Genomic DNA, 21,490 nt, shown 5'->3' on the forward strand with positions numbered 1-21,490 from the left:
TTGCCTGGTGGCATTCTGGGGCTATTGTACACATGCCAAATTACTGGCAGAGGCAGTGGTTATCTGCCACCTCAGCCGACTTTAATCTAGCATGTGTACTGGGCTCAACTAACATTGAAGAATATGGAGCTTGCTTACCATTTTTATTAGTGTCCACACCACCTAACCACCGTACAATTAAATAGCTTGACACATTTTGATTTGAAGGTGAAATTTTAGTATGGCAGATTTCAAGAACAACGCATAGACCGTGGTTTAGGAAAGTATTAACAGAACCAGCCTTTCTGTCTACCTTCCAAACCACAAATGAGGCTGCAGACCTTCTGACAAAACAAGATTCCATTTCCAAAGTGTCTGTGATTACCTATTAAAACAGTTTTCTAATCTAAATAGTTACCTAATGACTAAATTTCACAAATCATTCCAGTAATTTACATTTGCTTCCGTTGTTTATAGCATTACTTCCTCGCGTTCTTTACCTACGTTTCCTTTGATTCGCTATAGCTAACAGGACGTGGGTTTTGATCACAATCTGTTTATAAATATTCTCTTGTTGCGTATTATTAATAGGTTATGTACAATGTGCTCGGCTGAAAAACTCCATCAGGCATGACTAATTCGGATAATTAATTTGCTAGAACATTAACACCATCAAATGAGCCAGCTAAACCGGTAAATTTAAAGTAAATTAAACTTAATTTGCAGGTTATTGCAATTAAGTCTGTCTTGTCTTTCTGAGGGATTTCAACATCCTCAGTATTTAACAGGCAATCATAATGCATGCAAGTAGGCGGGCTTTTTGGCTAATTAACACAAGACTCTAATCTGCTTTTCAATTAGGAGAGATGTTTATTATGTGCCAGCGACAGTGTTGCAATTCACATCAGCATAACAGGGGCGCATGGCATAATTATAGCTGAGACGAACATCTCATGCCGAGCCTGTTTAGGGGTTAATGAGACATTGGCAGTTTCCAGCTGGGGAGATCGAGCCAGTTTAGTGAGGCTTCAAGAGGAAACCACCCATAGGGGTTTCCTTTGAAGTGTCAAAAGGTCCCCTTGTTCAGGGTGGCTTATGTTTCATTTGTCTGAGTGGCATATCAAAAATTGATGAGCTTTCAGCAGCAGTCTTCATGACATTAATTCACCCATTGTGTCCCTAATAGTTTCATCCTTAAATACATCTGGCTGACAATACTGCTATAAAAAAGTTAATGTTGTGAAAACAATGAGAGGAACTTGAGTCCCTCAAACAAGGTGTATGGAACAACAATCGTACTTACAGAGGGTGACCTACACTTTGCACGCCATTAGCTCCTGGCATTCAATTTTTTTTTCCAGCTCTGTTTTCACTTCACTAATTAGGCTTGCTGAATACAGCACAAAAGGTCGGGAATGCTATCTGTTGTGAAGCTGGAATTTCAGAGGAAAATTATTTTTGTCACCGGTGTGTTATTTATTTATTTTTTTCCCTTTAAATTAGTGTGTTATAATACAGAATCATTTCACCCAATAAAAGATATTTTGGACACTGGTAGATGGTGGAAAACGGCTATAAAACATATGAGCAGCTATACAGGTCACGTTATAATTTAATTTTATTAAAAATTATCTTTCATTTTCACTTTTCCAGGTGATGGGAATTAGTAAAATTTACTGTTGCTTGAAATGTCACTTCTATGAAATTGTGGATATATGTTTGGTCTACACTTTTAAATTCAGAAATCCCCAAACTCCCTGTTCTCTTGTCAGCTACAGATAGCTGGATGCCTTGTTCCTTTTTCTCCCATATACCTGGGAACGATCAGTTCTTTTCAGCAGGTGAAGCAGATGGTTTCGGTACTTGCCAAAGGTGGGCTCTGCTATAGCAGTAAAGCGAGGCACGTTAGAGTAATTCGGGGTCTTAGTAATTGCTGGACCTTCAATTACTTCTCCCTTTGAGTTGTTATGACTCGGAGGGGAAATAGTATTTGACGCCACCGGGACTTTGAGCAGCAGCAGGGTGAGCCATCACTTGTCTTCAACAGGCCATTCTGTAGGTAATAATGCTCCTATACAGTGCATGTAGGAGAACAAGATAAGTTGTTAAAATAATGTTTGCTAAAAATCCTCCAAATTATACAGCTTACATAATATATCAAATCGGTACTCTGGTGGTAAAGTAACTTCACAAGAACTATGGTTTGGGATACTAGCGCACGAGTCCACAAGAAAAATATAAAGCCTAAGCCAGTGACATCGTATTTGTAATTGAGCCTACAAAGACCCAATCAAATCAATAACTAACATGAAACAGTGCAACACCTCAGTTCAATTGATTTTCAATAGATTATGTCAGGATATCTATTGAAAATCAATGTGCTGCATGGTAGGAATGAATTTCTCTCTGAATCGATTCTGATCAGAGAGGCGATTGTTTGGACTGAAAATATAAAAGTATATGGCCAGCCTGTTCATCTCCTTTTTTAATGGAATTTGGTAATCTGGAGCATTTCCACCCTACCTGAACATGTGGATAAACAGGGTAGTGATTCTGCTATTGTTTGCTATAAATTTGCTGCCCAAAACACTCACCTTCAGTCCCAGGTCTACCACCCTGAAGAACTTATGGGACTTACCTTGAGGGTTTAGCCTTCCTGTCAGGGCTGGGCTGAGGCAGAGGCAGGAGAGGCTCCAGCCTCAGTGCGCAATGTAGGAGGGGGCGCACAACTCACTCAGCTATCATTCCCCTATTGTGTTTGAAGCAGAGAGAAATAAGAAAAGCGGATACATAGCAGTGACTGCAAGCCAGATAACTAGAGATTAAGGTGTGTGTATGTGTGTAGGGGGGGGGGGGGGGCTGGGAAGCCTCCTAGTCTAAAAGCAATCAGTGTGTGATGCCTGGGGGTGGGAGGGATGGAGGGGCGCGCTTTGGTGTCTTAGCCTTGGGTGCTGGAGGACCTTGTCCCAGCTCTGCTTCCTGTCACTAGGCAATGCTAATGTGACACCATGGTTGGTTTCTCCCCCTTGGTAGCTTGAGAAGTTAACACATTTGAAAAAAGATCAAAGTGTATGACTTGCTAACTCTTCTGTCAGAAACTTGCAGCCACCACTTAATCAGCCTATACCACTGTAATCATGGTATAGCTTTGCCAACTTGGCACTGCAGCAGGCCACTCTTCTACTGTGGATTGGAGCAATTCTTTGCTCTGTAGTTCTGCTGCCGCAGAAAACATTGATGTTTACAAAACTTGAATCATATCTTGCTATTATGTCTATCACCCATATCCTAGCTACAGCTGTTCCACTAAGAGCATTCTGGTCTTGTCTTTGCTGTATGAAATGTGCCCAGGATCTGCACTGTCATACACGACACCACACCACCTTTTCCATGTCCCACACCCAGTTCTGCATTTACAGCTGTATTATATCCTTCTGCGCTGCATCTAGCCTCCTAATACAACACTGTACCTGTATCAGCACCTGAATCAGCTACACCTTTTACCTGTATTTGCATCTTGACCACCTACACTTTGTATGTATCTGTAGAAACAGCTACAGTGTCTTCATTATGTACCTGTATCTACAGCTCTACCACCTCAATCCACTGCTTGTAATTTTTGGGGGGACCACCTCTACCATGAACTTGTATCTGTACTTGGACCTGTACCTGTATCACCTCTATCCTCACATTGTGTAACACATCCTTTTGCTCACTCTACTTTGCTCTATCCAGCCATGATTATCTGTGTGGGAAACATGCTCTACATAACCATTGTTAGTATTGGTGCAGCACCCTGTCATAAAAACATGTTCTGTATTACCGATGTTAGGAATTGCACAGTACTATGTTTTTCCTGCTGGTAGTGTGTGCCTGAACTGTAACGAGCTTCCACTGTTCACCAGCTGGTGACCCATTACTGAGTTTATGAGCACTTGCAGTCAGTCATGCTCAAATGTACCCAAATTCGATTCGAGTACATTCAAATTCGGGTCTGGGTCAAATTCGGATTCGGCCGTGATCACGACCATAGAATTCAATCCGAATTCGAATTTGAGATGTAATCGGTAATTGAATTCGGGTAATAGTCGTGATCACGTATTCGGATAGCCTTAAAGCATTTTTTTTAAAGGGAAATCACAATTAAATAGGTGTAATAAAAAAAATTGATGGAAAACTTTTTTTCTGTATTTCTTGTTTATTCTTCTTCCCCGTCTTCACCTTCTTCTTTTTCTTCTCTCCATCTTTTTATTCACCGTCTTCTTTTTCTGTTTTACTATCTTCTTTCATCACCATCATCTTCATCATCTTCTTCTTCACTGGCACCTGTTTTTTCTTCTTCTTCTTCACCTGGTTCTTCTTCTTCTTCTAGTTCATCCTCACTTGGTTATTCATTTTCTTCTTCACCTGTTTCTTCTTAGTCTTCTTCTTCATCATCTGGTTCTTCTTCTTCATCATCATCTGGTTCTTCTTCTTCGTCTTTTTCATCATCTGGTTCTTCTTCATCATCATCATCATCATCATCATCATCATCTGGTTCTTCTTCACCTGGTTCTTCTTCTTCTTGTTCTTCTTCTTCTTCACCTGGTTCTTCTTCTTTTTCTTTACCTGGTTCTTCTTCTTCTTTTTTTTCACCTGGTTCATCTTCTTCTTCTTCTTCTTCACCTGGCTCTTCTTCTTCTTTTTCTTCCCCTGGTTCTTCTTCTTCTTCTTCACCTGGTTATTCTTCTTTGTATTCTTCTTCTTCACCACCATCTTTTTTTTTTTTTGTGTGTGTTCATATTCTTCCTCTTTTACCCAACTTAATGTTTTTTCCCTTACAGAACTCAACTGTTGTAAAAAAATTTCTTCAACAGCATAGCTAAATTTTTGGCGTAATAGCTAGTGGCGCATGTCAGCAGTGCATAATTCTGTGGACCCTGGCGGCGGGAACACAGACAGCAGGGGGTTAAATGCAGCAGCAGGAGGAGTGACGTGTGGCAGCAGGCAATGTAGCAGGCCATGGCACCTAGCGTGGGTACCACGGCTGTAATAATAAACACCATACAGCAGGAGGTTCCGGACAGCAGTCATGAAGCCCATATTGTGTCCAATACAACTGGGACAGCACAGTTTTCAACCCAGACACCTCAGAAATATATATTTTTTACAACAAAATGTAGCTATTGTAGTGGCGTAATAGCTAGTGGCGCATGGCAGCAGTGCATAATTCTGTGGACCCTGGTGGTGGGAACACAGACAGCAGGAGGTTAAATACAGCAGCTGCAGCAGGAGGAGGAGGAGGAGTGATGTGTGGCAGCAGGCAATGTAACGGGCCATGGCACCTAGCGTTGGTACCACGGCTGTCATAATAAACACCATACAGCAGGAGGTTCCGGACAGCAGTCGTGAAGCACACATTGGGCCTGATTCACAAAGCAGTGCTAACAGTTAGCACCCTGGTGAAAAGCCCTTTATCACGCCTAAACTCTGTTTAGGCATGATAAGTTTAGGTGTGATAAGTTTAGGTGTGATAAGTTTTTAGGCGTGATAAGTTTAAGCACCAACTGGGTTAGCACCGCAGTGCACAGCTGATCAAAAGTTTTGCGCTAGCAAAGTCTGGTGCACTTTGCATAGAGTTTAATGGCGCTGCTTTGCGTGCGGGACTTTGCATGCGATCTAAACTTATCTAAACTTAGCATGCCTAAACTTATCATGCCTAAACTTATCATGCCTAAACTGAGTTTAGGCATGATAAAAATGGTTATCACGCCTAAAGTCTCTAACTGGGTTAGCACCGCTTTGTGAATCGAGCCCATTGTGTCCAGTACACAACTGGGACAACACCGTTTTCAAGCCAGACACCTCAAAAATATTTTTTTTACAACAAAATGTTGCTATTGTAGTGGCGTAATAGCTAGCGGCGCATAGCAGCAGCGCATAATTCTGTGGACCCTGGAGGTGGGAACACAGACAGCAGGAGGTTAAATACAGCAGCAGCAGAAGGAGGAGGAGTGATATGTGGCAGCAGGCAATGTAATGGGCCATGGCACCTAATGTTGGTACCATGGCTGTAAATAAACAGCAACAGCAGGTGGTTCTAGACAGCAGTCGTGAAGCCCACATTGTGTCCAATACACACAACTGGGACAGTTTTCAACCCAGACACCTCACAATTTTTATTTTTTTTACCAAAAAATGTAGCTATTGTAGTAGCGTAATAGCTAGTGGCGCATGGTAGAAGCGCATAATTCTGTGGACCCTGGCGGTGGGAACAAAGACAGCAGGAGGTTAAATACAGCAGCAGTTGGTACCACGGCTGTAAATAAACACCAAAAGCAGGAGGTTCCGGACAGCAGTCGTGAAGCCCACATTGTGTCCAATACACAACTGGGACAGCACAGTTTTCAACCCAGACACCTCAGAAATATATATTTTTTACAACAAAATGTAGCTATTGTAGTGGCGTAATAGCTAGTGGCACATGGCAGCAGCGCATAATTCTGTGGACCCAGGTGGTGGGAACTCAGACAGCAGGAGGTTAAATACAGCAGCAGGAAGAAGAGGAGGAGGAGTGACGTGTGGCAGCAGGCAATGTAAAGGGCCATGGTACCTAGCGTTGGTACCACAGCACCTACAGAAAAACCAGGCCAAAATAGCAGGGGACTGAAGGTTGATGTTGTCACAATAATTCCCAGGCACCTCATGTCCTCCTGTCGCCGACAACAAGGGCCTGGAACGTGCCTTCAATCCAGGCCTGGTTGACCTTCAGGAATGTCAGTCTGTCCACGGACTCTGGGGACAGATGAGAGGGCTTCTCCATGAGCACGCCACCGGCCACACTGAAGCACCTCTCGGACAGCACGCTGGAAGGGGGCAAGACAGGACTTTCAGGGTGTACTGCGCCAGCTCACTCCAGATCTGCAAGCGCTCTACCCAGTACTCCAAGGGGTCCACAGGCTCCTCGTCGGTGTCAAGCCCACTGAAGGACCCCATGTAGTCGGCCACTATCCGGGTCAGGCGCTGGCTGTGACTTTGAGAGGAGGATGCTGCTGCACGCACCTCCTCTCTCGGCTGCTCTACCGTCATGTAGAGTGCCTTTGTCAAGGACAGCAGGTCTCCTGGGTGCCTGATGCTGCTGCTGGCTGCAGGCACCGGCTGCTGTGCTGGCTGGACAGGTACAGAGGGGGTGGATGGCTAGGAGGAAGGCTTCCTCCAATCGCCGAACAAGGATCTGCTGCAACTCCCTTGTTCGCTGCTCAGTGTCTCCAGCAGGCAGGAACTGACCCACCTTCCCCTTCAGCCGTTGGTCCAGGATCATGCTGATGCAGACGTCCTTCTGAGCACGCATCTGCTTCACCCTGTGGTCTGTGCGCAGGCACGGCAGCATGTGCGCTGCCATGGGGAACAGGGTGGTCCATCCAGCAGAGACATCAGGGTCAGTGGCCTCAAGTTCGCTGTCCTCCTCATCTGGCCCCTGTGTCTCTTCCTCCTCTCTCCACCCTTGCACCACTGCAGCACTGAATCCATGGTGACGTCGATCCGCTCACTCACGGCGTGATCGAGCGAGTGGCCCACGTTCCCCATAGCAAAGCGGTGCAGTGCTGGGATCGCCGCGCAGGAGAAGTAGTGGCAGCTTGGGATTTGCCACTCACGCACTGTAGGAGCGTTCTCATGTCACTCCCCTCCTGCACAAAGGAGTATGGCAGGAGCTGGGTGCACATGGCCCAGACAAGCAACCCGTTCAGCACCCGGATGCGCCTGTTGGTGGGAGGCAGAACCTTGGTCACACCGGGAAAGGACTTGCTGAGCTGGGTCTGGCAGCGTTTACCTGCACGGGAGGTTGAGGAGGCGACTGTGGAGGGAGCAGATGAGGCCACTGAGGACTGGCTGCCCGGGGGCGGAAGCAGTGAGTTTCTATGCTCCTGCTGCTGATGCTGAATGAGCAGGAGGGTGGGATGCTGCTGCTGCTGCTGCTGAAGTCTGTGCAGTGGCTGTCTGGCTCTGACCACTGCCTGCGCCACTGTCCTTCAGCTTCAGAAACTCACTGTATTCCTGAAAATGTTTGATCTCCAAGTGGGTCTGCAGGCACGAGGTACCTAACTTGTTCAGATCGCGACCTCTGCTCAGGCTGGCACCGCAACTGGCACAGGTCTTGTCGTCAATGCACACAGTGAAGTACCGCCAGACTGGGGATTTCAACTTGCCCTTCAAGCTTGAGGGCTGGGGAGGTTTTTTGCCTTTGGAGGGCTGTGTTTTTCCCTTTGCTTGGAGGAGCTTTGGTGCGGGTGGTGGTAGCAGTTGAAGCAGCAGGCTGTGGCTCCTGCCTTCCATGCCCTGTGCTGGCCGCCATGCTGCTGCCGTGCCTCTGTGCCAGAGATGTCTCCTCCTCCGATGATGACCTGCCTTCACCCAACTGTGGTGGTGGCACATAGGGACGGTCCCCCACCTCATCATCATCATCATCATCCCCAAACATCTCCTCTGAGCCCTCAACCAACTCCTCTACCCCAACATCCCCTACATCAGGCCCCTCCTCCTCCTCATGAAATTTTGGTTGTTGTGCACCAACAACAAACTCCTCCACCACATACTCCTCCTCCTCCTCCTTGCATGCCCCCATCATCTCCTCCTCAAACTGTTCCACAACATCCCTCAAAACACTTGCGGTCCCTGTGGTGAAGAGCGAGCTCAGTGAGGGCAGGCTGTTCGCTGGGGTCGACGTGACCTCAATCGGTGGTGAAGGCCTGCTGACCGGAGTGCTGGTGGTGGCACTGGTGGCATTGGTCTTGCTGGTGCTGGAGGTCGGGCTGGAAATGGTGGCTTGCTGCTCCGCCATCATTTCCACGACAGCCTGTGCCTGACTCTCCGCAATGGGCTGGGGGCGACGACCCGTCTCAAAGATGGGCGCAACACGCTGCTGCTGCGCCTCTGCTCCCTCCTCCACAACTCTGCGGTCAGTGGCTGGTGGCGGACCAGTCACAGACCTGCAGGTGCTGCCAGTGGCTGCAGCAATGGCGCTGCCTCTCCTGGTGGTGCCTCGCCCTCTACCTCTGTCAGTCATTGTGCAATTTATTTATTTTTTATAGTAGTAGTACTAACAGTAGTGTAGTTTACAGTAGTCGATAACTAACTCGTGTGACTGACAGTGACAAATAAAAGTCTGTCACACACGGACGCAATCAATAGGGTCAGGCAGATGACAGTCACAGATCACAACAGATGCTGGCCTGGTCTGTGAAGTAACTATTACACAGTTGTAGTGAAGCCTGCGGCACTAAATAAACTCACAGACTATTGCAGAACAAATTAAAGGGATACTGTAGGGGGGTCGGGGGAAAATGAGCTGAACTTACCCGGGGCTTCTAATGGTCCCCCGCAGACATCCTGTGTTGGGCGCAGCCACTCCCTAATGCTCCGGCCCCACCTCCGGTTCACTTCTGGAATTTCTGACTTTAAAGTTAGAAAACCACTGCGCCTGCGTTGCCGTGTCCTCGCTCCCGCTGATGTCACCAGGAGTGTACTGCGTAGACACAGACCATACTGGGCCTGCGCTGTGCGCTCTTGAGGACATCAGCGGGATTGAGGACACGGCAACGCAGGCGCAGTGGTTTTCTGACTTTAAAGTCAGAAATTCCAGAAGTGAACCGGAGGCGGGGCCGGAGCATCGGTGAGCGGCTGCGCCAACACAGGATGTCTGCGGGGGACCGTTAGAAGCCCCGGGTAAGTTCAGCTCATTTTCCCCCGACCTCCATACAGTCCCCCTTTAAGTAAACTAGTACGTAGGTAACAAATAACTATAGTCCCTAGTAGTAGTGTTGTAGTCGATAACTAACTCATGTGACAGTCAGATAGTGACAATTAAAGTCTGTCACACATGGACGCAATCAATAGGGTTGGGCAGATGACAGTCACAGATCACAACAGATGCTGGCCTGGCCTAGTGGCCACTGGCCTGTGAAGCAACTATCACACAGTAGTAGACTAGTAGTGAAGCCTGCGGCACTAAATAAACTCACAGACTATAGCAGTACAAATTAAGTAAACTACTACATAGGTAACAACTAACTATAACCCCTAGTAGTAGTGTAGTAGTCGATAACTAACTCGTGTGACAGTCAGACAGTGACAATAAAAGTCTGTCACACACGTACGCAATCAATAGGGTCGGGCAGATGACAGTCACAGATCACAACAGATGCTGGCCTGGTCTGTGAAGTAACTATTAAACAGTAGTAGTGAAGCCTGCAGGCCCAAATAAATTCACAGACTAGCAGTACAAATTAAGTAAACTAGTATGTAGGTAACAACTAACTATAACCCCTAGTAGTAGTGTAGTAGACGATAAATAACTCGTGTGACAGTCAGACAGTGACAATAAAAGTTTGTCACACACGGATGCAATCAATAGGGTCGGGCAGATGACACACAGCCAGTCACAGATCACAACAGATGCTGGCCTGTACAGTAACTAACACAGTACTGAAGCTATTAAACTCACAGACTAACAGTACAAATTAACTAAACTAGTACTAGTACACAACTAACAATAATCCCGTAACCTACCTAAGCTAGTAGGCTAAGGCTACCTAGGCTAGCAGGCCTAGCCTGCACACAGACCTAACACTAGCCTAGCACAGTATACAGTATATACACTACACTAGCTGACTGAACTATAACAATCAAATCACTAGCTATCTATAAATGAGTACAATAAAGGTGTTAAGAATGTGATTAGGAGGTAAACGGTGTGTTAAACAGTTGAAAAGCACTTGCCAAGACACACAGCAGCACTGGAGATGCTCTCAGTACCGCAGAGTCACAGGCAAGGACACGCTCCCTAAGATGTCCACCGCCTTATATAGAGGAGGGGAGGGCCAGGCTCCCCTCCTCTGATTGGTTGCTAGGACCTTGGCTGGTGGCCTTCTGATTGGCCCAATGACATCATCCCCTGGATACCGAAGCCGAATTCGAGATCACGCGTTAACATCTGTGATCATGGCCAAATTCGAGAGTGACTATTCGGTTACATTCGAATTCGGGAGCAGTATCACTCTTCAAATTCGAGTTCTGCAATCATGAAAATCTACCCGTTTTCCCTTCAAGTGCTACCAGGAGCTCTAATCACTGACATATCGTACACCTACAGGTGTACCTCATTAGTCTGAGAATGATTCATATACCACCTATACACTTTCTTTATAAGAACTGCTCCTTCCACTGGGGGTTTGCCAGCCCAGAATATTCCATGGATCAACCCTGTGTATGTTGCGGAGCTCTGGGCCTGTACCTGATCTGTGTCCTAAACTTCCTCTGCTGCCTCAACCCTGGTTTGATCCTTGCATTTGCCTTGATATTTATTTATTTTTTGTCCATTGAAACTAAAGTGTTTGGTTGTATATTTTTTTTTACAAAAACATAATTTTCCTCTGTATTTTTGGCGTCCGGTCCTTAGCATTTACTGCTTAGAGTAGTCATCTGCTGGTTACCCATGCAGCCCTGGAACAACTATATCCATCCATGCTACATCCATCTATTACCAGTAGCAGAACTATCCAACAGTCATACTCCTATTAACCATTTCTGCCATGCATTGCTAATGCTATTTAAATACATATTTATATTTTATAAATGTATATTTTATGACAAAAAAATTAAACATTTTCTGCAAGTCAGTTTATCTTTAAAATATGCCCTCTATGTAATTCTTACCTACAGTGATCCTGCTCCATGCATGCATCACACTACAGAAAAAGTTTCATGGGACCAACACAGCCAGGCCACTGGACTCCATATAGGCACCTACAAATATGAAAGTCTATTTAATTACCTTGGGAGTTAAACATAGTTTATCTTGACTGTGAGTGTCTATGTGGCAGAGTTCTAGACTATTGGACCTCCCCATCTCTGTTATAGACCTCTATATCTATAAATATGGTTCGGCTTTACTCAAGGTGCATGGATATACAGGAAAAACTGGCACTACTGGGGGAACCTGGTGATACAGCGGGATATATCTATATTTTTTTAAGACATGGCTACTCTGTGGTGAGATGGTAAATGTTATTAGGGTGAGGCAATGTGTCATGGTGGGCACGCTTGTTATTCGATGGGAAGGTAATAGAGGCTGCTCTGTTATGGAAAGCAGTGTCATGGTGCCCCACATGTTGTATGACCTCCAGAAGATTGCCACCCCCAGTTATGCGGTGCTCCACCAAACTTTTGTTGAGTGGGGGAATTATTTTAATTTACTCATGTGAGGCTGAAAGAGACTGACCCTTTGTGATTAGGACTCCAACATTACAGCTGTGCATCTCCTGCAGAAGTACAGATGTGCAATACACATAAAGTTACACAGTGATAATTAACTACTAGCCGGCCGCATCACACCGATCGGCTTTGGTGTTGGTGGGCAAAAGGGGGGGGGGGGATCAGTGTGACGGCCCTGCAGCAAGGCCTTAAAGCTTCAGTGACCTATTTTGTAAAAAATGGCCTGGTCACTGGGGGGAGGGGGTTTAAGCCTGTGGTCCTAAATGGTTGATGCAAATTTACTATAATAGAATTAAAAAATGCACTGTATTTAGTTGTATATTGATATTAGAGATAATTAATTCCTTTTAATTATTATTATGATTTAGCCTCCTTAGTAGGGTTGCCAGGTGTCCGGTTTTACACCGGACAGTCTGGTTTTTGTGCGCTGTGTCCAGTGTAAAAAAACATGCTAAACCGGACAATTAAGTTGTCCGGTTTTAGAGCCCCCCCGCAGCGCAGGAGGAGAACAGCGCAGCAGAGAGAGAGCTGGGAGCAGCGGTGGAGAAGGGGGGCAATCTCCCCCCCCTTCCCTCACCTTAGGGTGCTCTCTCTCCCCCGCTGTCTCCTCCAATATGATGTGCAGGGCTGGCGAGTGGCTGCAGGCGGAACTTACCTCTGTGTCGCTCCAGCGCCAGAAGTTCGGGTCCCGCAGCCGCTGAGAATCTCATTCATGAGCCGGACAACACTATCAGTCTGAATAGTGTTGTCCGGCTCATGAATGATTCGGATCTTTGATCCGGATCTTTTTTGAGTCGAAACTCAGCGGCTGCGGGACCCGAACTTCCGGCGCCTGCGACACAGAGGTAAGTTCCGCCCACAGCCACCCGCCAGCCTACACATCAATATTGGAGGAGACAGCGGGGGAGAGAGACAGCACCCTAAGGTGAGGGAAGAAGGGGGGGGGAGATTGCCCCCCTTCCCCCCGCCCCTGGCTACCTATTCTGGGCACATATAGCCCCTGGCTACCTATTCCGGGCACATATACCCCCTGGCTACCTATTCCGGGCACATATACCCCCTGGCTACCTATTCTGGCACATATAGCCCCTGGCTACCTATTCTGGGCACATATAGCCCCTGGCTACCTATTCTGGGCACATATACCCCCTGGCTACCTATTCCGGGCACATATACCCCCTGGCTACCTATTCCGGGCACATATACCCTCTGGCTACCTATTCCGGGCACATATACCCCCTGGCTACCTATTCCGGGCACATATACCCCCTGGCTACCTATTCCGGGCACATATAGCCCCTGGCTACCTATTCCGGGCACATATAGCCCCTGGCTACCTATTCTGGGCACATATAGCCCCTGGCTACCTATTCTGGGCACATATAGCCCCTGGCTACCTATTCTGGGCACATATAGCCCCTGGCTACCTATTCTGGGCACATATACCCCCTGGCTACATATACTGGGACATATATACCCCTGCCTACGTATACTGGGACATTTACACCCCTGCCTACATATACTGGGACATATATACCCCCTGGCTACATATACTGGGCACATATATCCCTGGCTACATATACTGGGAACACTGGCTGTTTGTCATTATGTGCATTTAGTGGTGAAAAGCTGTCTCTTTTGTGCATTTACTGGTGAAAAGCTGTCTCTTATTATGTGCATTTACTGGTGAAAAGCTGTATCTTATTATGTGCATTTACTGGTGAAAAGCTGTCTCTTGTGCATTTACTGGGGAAAAGCTGTCTCTTATTATGTGCATTTACTGGCGAAAAGGTGTCTCTTATAATGTGCATTTACTGGTGAAAAGCTGTCTCTTATGTGCAGTTACTGGTGAAAAACTGTCTCTTATGTGCACTGGACCAGTACTACTGGTGAGGACAGTTAGTGACATGGCTATGTACTCTGTAATGTGCTGCAGAAGATGTCAGTGCGATATAAATACTATAATTTTTTTTTAAAAAAAGCCCATTGCTTAGCCCCACTCTACATAAAAGTGTGCTTCTGACTCCGCCCCTAACTCCACCCCTAACTCCACCCCCTGTCCGGTTTTCTCCATCAGCCGACCTGGCAACCCTACTCCTTAGCAGTAATCCCGAGTCAGACTTGGGATGGAAATCTGCAGTTCAGAGCGGTATTCCCGTGCCTGACTCCTGAGTGAGTTCTTTGCAAGAGCTGCTGCAGATCTCTCTGTGATATTTTTTTTTTTTTTTTTTGTACTTCTTGGACAGCACACCTATCTTGCTTCAACGGCTGTGCCAGGTCTAGCCTGTATGGCTGATACAGGCTTAATGCAAGCAAAAAAGTAAAGATGACCAGCACTTGCCAATTCTTAAAAAGCAGGGTATTTATTCACAAAAAAAGTGAACAAAAAATAGCCATGACATCTGGACTCCCAGAATGTAACTATAGCTCTTGAGAGTAGATATAGCTCTTAGCTGCAAACAGTAGCATGAGGACTTCCTCCAGAATAGGTTACGCCTCCATTGCAGCCCAATTCCAATCACAACGGACTGTCGCCGTTTCGAACGGATAAACCGCTCTTTGTCAAGTGAAAGCATGTCACTATTGCCTGCCTAAACTCTATTTATACCCCTCCCCCCTAAGCTATAGCCAATCGCTACAGAGGTGGACCTGATGGGGAACTGGAAGCAAACTCCAAAGCATCCAATCACATACCTGGATAGGCAAATTTGAAAAGCCGTTAACTGGGAGTGTAAAAAACGTCATGTTTACCAATCACAATTCAAAACGTCATCTTCATGCGTAAAAACGGTCGCATTGGACGCGTCAAAAAATGATGCATCATTTTCACGCAAGCCGCATTAGCATCATGCGTACAAATTTACGCATCACCTACATATATGTACGCATGGATAAAATCAATCCCATCTAGTGGCCACATTGAAGAATGCACCCTTCTGCTTTGCCTTATGCTCTCATTAAATACCAATAGACACATGGGTCCTAATATTGGACATCCATACATACCGCCACATTTAGGTTTCATTTGAGGGACAGCAAGGCAGAATAGAATATCCAGGTATTGTTCACCAGATGTGGAGTACTTCCATCTTATCGTCCTAAAAATTAAAAGGAATTTTTTAATGAAAACACTTTATAAAAAAGGGGATGAAGGGGTTCATCAAAATCAAAATGACAAAATTAGTGAAAAAAGTATAGAGTGGGCTGCAATGTGGCGATCAACCTTTACATTAGTCAATAAAGTCAAATTACAGGTAATAGGTCATATTCCCGGTTTAGACCCCGGGGGTGTAAAGTCCCCAATTGTCTGATCCACCATGCTTCAGCCTTAAGAAGTAGTTTTAAACGATCCCCACCTCTCCTTGGTCTATGAATCTGCTGCAATACTTGGAAACGTAATGACGCCACCCCATGTGACCTTTCAGTAAAATGGGCAGAAACCGCCTGTTCCATTCGTTTTTTTCTAATCGCGGATTTGTGGGCAGAGATCCTGTCTTTCACCCTCTGAGTGGTTTGGCCCACATATAATAGCCCACATGGGCACTTTATACAATATACTACAAATTTAGAGTTACAGTCAAAAAAACCTTTAAGTGGGAAATTTCTTCCACTCAGAGGGTGTCGGACAGAGTCACCACCCAAAACATTTCCGCATGGAACACAATCTCTACAGGGGAAAGTTCCCCTCCTTCTCGTGCCTGTGTTATCAACTGAAGGACCCAAACGGCGACAGTCCGTTGTGATTGGAATTGGGCTGCAATGGAGGCGTAACCTATTCTGGAGGAAGTCCTCATGCTACTGTTTGCAGCTAAGAGCTATATCTACTCTCAAGAGCTATAGTTACATTCTGGGAGTCCAGATGTGATATATTTTTTTTCTTGTGTGCACGGTGTTCATATTTTATATTTGGGGGATGGAGATTAGATTATCATGACTGCCTTTGGAGTCACTACAAGGGGAATATAGGAAAATATTGCCTTTGGACTTGATACATGATTTGTAGTTATTCTCTCCTGAGCTGTATATTAATAATATAAAGGAAGGTTGTCCTTAATACAACCATGTTCGATCCGTTCTTTACCTGAGACATCATGCATTACTATTTATTTAAGTATTTATAAATGTCAACATATTACGCAGTGCTGTACAGAGTATATTGTCTAATCACTAACTGTCCCTCAGAGGGGCTTGCAATCTAATAATAATAATAATAATCCGAACATTTATATAGCGCTTTTCTCCTGTCGGACTCAAAGCGCTCAAGAGCTGCAGCCACTGGGACGCGCTCAGGAGGCCACCCTGCAGTGTTAGGGAGTCTTGCCTTGAACTCCTTACTGAATAGGTACTGACCCTAGCCAGGATTCGAACCCTGGTCTCCCATGTCAAAGGCAGAGCCCTTAACCAGTACTCTATTCAGCCTCTATTCTAGTCCCTACCATAGTCATATATCTATGTATGTATTGTGTAGTGTATGTATCATAGTCTAGGGACAATTTAGGGGAAAGACAATTAACTTATCTTTATGTTTTTGGAATGTGTGAGGAAACTGTGTCTAGAGGAAACCCATGTAGACACGGGAACAGAGCCGGGACAAGGTCCTCCAGCACCCAAGGCTGAGACACCAAAGTGCGCCCCTCCATCCCCCCCACCCTAGCCGTCACACACTGATTGCTATTAGAATAAGAGGCGCCCCCCTACACCTTAATCTCTAGTTATCTGGCTTGCAGTCACTGCCATGTATCCCCTTTTCTTATTTCTCTCAGCTTCAAACACAATAGTGGAATGATAGCTGACTGAGTTGTGCGCCCCTCCTACACTGTGCCCTGAGGCTGGAGCCTCTCTTGCCTCTGCCGCAGCCCCTCCCTGCATCCCCCTCCTACACTGCGCCCTGAGGCTGGAGCTTCTCTCGCCTCTGCCTCGGCCCGGCCCGGCCCTGCACGGGAAGAACAAACAAACTCCTTGCAGATGTTGTCCAGGCTGGAATTCAAACCAGGGACCCAGCACTGAAAGGCAAGAGTGCTAACCACTACGCCACCGTGCTGCCCCCGATTGCTGCCATGATGATACTATGATTACATTTCTGAAGGCTCAGCTAAGTGAACTTTGTCTTTTGTTCATTTGGTATTTTAATGGGTTGGGATAGGCTGTTTGATCATCTAGCAGTGTAATATATTTTTATATTTGGAAGATGGAAACTCTAGCTGACAGCTATCATGCTGTGATAGATCTGTGAGCAATACCTTTCCATTGTCCCACGAAGGATCCTTACTGCATAAATGAAGTAAGACTACAAGACTATTTGTCAGAGGATATGTTAAAAGCAATCTATCAAGAATGCTTTAAAACTTTGTCTTAAAAATATGTTTTTTTGTAAGTTTGGATCATAGTGCATTTATGCTTTACTCTCATTTCTTAAAGGATTTAACATGAGACAAACATCCATTTATCACTTGGAAGAAATAAATGCAGTGGTCAGCGGGTGGAAATCTATAGACAGAGGCACAGAAGTCAATCTTCTTTTTTCCCTTGTGTTGCAGTCACCATCTGACAGATCTGTCAGATTTTGAACTAGTCCATCTCCTCATATGGGATCCTCAGTTATTTTTTTTATTTACAGAAGAACTTACTGAACTGAAATTGATTAGTCCAACTGCCAAAATATTCAGATCTGTCAGGGTTTTTACTACCTATAGTAAGTGACAGCAACAAAGGAAAAAAAATAAAATGTGTAGTGCATTTTACTCTGGGCGAAATGTATGTTTCATATATATGTATTTGTATTTTTTGTGATAGTGGTCCTTTAACCATTTCTGCCGCCCGGACGTGACGTTCACGTCCAGGGGGCTGCTCTGCTGAGGACCGCACTTCAGCGCGCTCCCGTGCGCAATAGCGGACGCGCCCCCGTGCTGTCCTCCGGTAGCCCTGGGATCAGTGAACGGGAACATGGTTCCCGATCACCGATCCGTGTCCCCAGCAGAAAAACCGAAGCGCTCCTACTAGAGGCTTCAGTCTTTCTGCAAAAAAAAAGTGTCCCCGTGCTCCTTGTGCTTCCGGTGATCGAGAAGCACAAGGAGAAAAAAATAAACTCAAGGTGCCATCTTGTGGCCAAAAAGTAAAACTACATCTACATATTTTTTACATTACAATTTACACATTTAATAACATTAAAAATTAACTGTTTATTTCCCACACCAAAATGTTACCCAAATAAATTTTTTAATGGAAAAAAAATTACAATTAAATAAAACAAAAAAATACATAAATAGTTACCTAAGGGTCTGAACTTTTTAAATATGCAATTGAAGGGGGTATACTGCGAACATTTTTAAAATAATACGCTTGTAAATAGTGATGGACGCAAAGCGGAAAAAATGCACCTTTATTTCCAAATAAAATATTGGCGCCATACATTGTGATAGGGACAACATTTAAATGGTGTCATAACTGAGACAAATGGGCAAATAAAATACATAGGTTTTAATTATGGTAGCATAGATTATTTTAAAGCTATAATAGATCAAAACTGAGAAATAATGAATTTTTTTCCATTTTTTTCTTATTAATCCTGTTAAAAAAATAATTCTTAGCAAAATGTACCAGCCAAAGAAAGCCTAATTAGTGGCGGAAAAAACAAGATATAGATCAATAAATTGTGTTAAGTAGTGATAAAGTTATTAGCGAATGAATGGGAGGTGAAAATTGCTCTGATGCATAAGGTGAAAAATCCCCACGGGCTGAAATGATTAATCTGCCATAGCTCCTCCGCACACAGGTACCTGTGTTGTCTTAATAGCTATTCACTCATTCTAACAGCATGCAAATCAGGAACACCAAAGTGTTTATATTTCAATTCTTAGACATACTATCTATGACTTTAATTGAGATTAAAAGAGGCTCATCACTGCTAACCAGTGCCGGAACGAGGTTTTCCAGCAACAGAGGCAGAGATCCCAAAGTGCCCCCCCCCCCCCCCGGAAAGTAAACAAGCCAACCTCAGTGTCCCACTGGGGGGGGGGAGCTGGTATAATAGGCATTACTTACCTATGGCTCCTGTGGCCTCTTACCCATATGGTGGTGGCGGATGGCAGTGGGGGCGGTGGTTGTGGGGCTGGAGACTTCCGTTACTGTAGGTAATATCGGTTCCGGGCAGGGAGGGGAGGCAGGCGGTGGCCAGCCAGGAATGAGAAATCCGCCCTCAGGGTGCAGCGCTCTGAGGCTGGTGCCTCTTCTGCCTCTGCCTCGGCCCGGCCCTGGCCAGGACTGCACATTCACAGTAGTCTGTAACTCAGCCGAGTCATAGACTTTACAGGGCTGGCAACACCACAACCGAGGGAACTGGGAAGATGTCGAGGGAGCTAAACACATCGTACACACACTGTACACATACACACACACACTGTACACATATACACACTGTTTACACACACTGTACACACACACACACACAAACACACACACGCACACACACACACACACACACACACACACACACACACACACACACACACTGTACACATACACACACTGTACGCACACACTGTACACATACACACACACACACACACACACACTGTACACACACTGTACACACACACACACACACTGTACACATACACACACTGTGCACACACACACACACACACACACACACACACACACACACACACACACACACACACACACCATATACACACTGTACCCACACACTGTACACATACACACACACACTGTATACACACTGTACACACACACTACACACACACACACACACACACACACACACACACACACACACACACACACACTACACATACACACACTGTACACATACACACACTACACACACACACACACACACACACACACACACACACACACACACACACACACACACACACTGTACACACACACTGTACACACACACTGTACACATACACACTGTACACACACACTGTACACATACACACTGTACACACACACTGTACACACACACTGTACACATACACACACACACACACACTGTACACATACACACACTACACACACACACAGACACACACACACACACACTGTACACACACTGTACACATACACACTGTACACACACACTGTACACATACACACTGTACACACACACTGTACACACACACTGTACACATACACACACACACTGTTCACATACACACACACACACACACACACACACACACACACACACACACACACACACACACACTCACACTGTACACATACACACTGTACACACACACTGTACACATACACACTGTATACACACACTGTACACACACACTGTACGCATACACACACACACTGTACACATACACACACACACTGTACACATACACACACACTGTACACATATAAACTGTACACACACTGTACACATACACACTGTGCACACACACAAACACTGTACACATACACACTGTACACTCACACACTACACATACACATGCTTTAAACACACAGTATGCACACAGACACATGCAGCTATTCAATGCAATTCACACTCATTTGCCTGCCTCGCTCAAAGACCCCTTCCCCCACCATATCTGCTTCATCCCAGTCATGACAACAGCTGGTCCCGTATCTGTCCTTTCACTGCTGCCTGAGAGAGGGCCTCCCCCGTCCAGTCCAGCTACAGACACACAGGCAACTCTGCAGGAAGCCAGTTCCGTTACAGCAGAAGTCGGCTTCCTGCTGTTGCCTAGCAACCTAATGCACACAGCCGTGCCTGTCATCTCTTTGATGACAGCGCTGCTGTTACAGCTCAGCCAGGGCAAATGGGAACGCTCCTTGCCATACAGGAGGGGGAATGGGGGATATATCAGGGGACTCGGGAGATTAGTTTAGTGGCTAGTGGGGGAGATTGCAGAGCAGAAGGGGAGAAGGCAAATGAATAGGGCGGGCGGGGAAAGTGCAGAGGAATGCGCCCTCTAGTGGAAGCGCTCAGAGGCTGCAGCCTGTCCGGCCTCTGCCTTGTCCCGGCCCTGCTGCCCCAAAAGTTGCGCCTATCAGTGAAATTAAAGGACATCTATCAAAGTTAACTGAAATTCTAAATTTAACATATATTTCCAGTAATTACTAGCAAATAGCAATACAAAGGCTTTTTTTTATCTTTTCATTCTTATGTGAAGAAAATATGACATTTACAGAGAACAATTTTCAATGTCGGCATTACTATGGAGGACTGTGTCCAGCAGCACATCCAGCATACAGAGACAGTCCTCACTAGCAGTAA

The 21,490-nt window shown here is 45.6% G+C and overlaps 2 long non-coding RNA genes across 4 annotated transcripts in view; one reads left to right on the forward strand and one right to left on the reverse strand.

Moving 5' to 3' along the window:
• The window catches only part of LOC137546003 (uncharacterized), a 404,443-nt gene that overhangs the window by 134,610 nt on the left and 248,343 nt on the right, over positions 1-21,490 (forward strand). The window lies entirely within an intron of this gene.
• On the reverse strand, positions 1,580-20,917 carry LOC137544179 (uncharacterized). Of its 2 annotated transcripts, none has more exons than XR_011025760.1 (5): positions 20,797-20,917; positions 15,235-15,326; positions 11,671-11,760; positions 2,618-2,728; positions 1,580-2,050 (listed from the first exon to the last, which is right to left on the reverse strand). It is a non-coding gene; the product is annotated as an uncharacterized lncRNA (long non-coding RNA). The 2 variants fall into 2 exon arrangements; XR_011025761.1 differs by lacking the exon at positions 20,797-20,917 and adding an exon at positions 19,270-19,962.

Source organism: Hyperolius riggenbachi, chromosome 2 (assembly GCF_040937935.1).
Source record: "Hyperolius riggenbachi isolate aHypRig1 chromosome 2, aHypRig1.pri, whole genome shotgun sequence".
NCBI lineage: Eukaryota > Metazoa > Chordata > Amphibia > Anura > Hyperoliidae > Hyperolius > Hyperolius riggenbachi.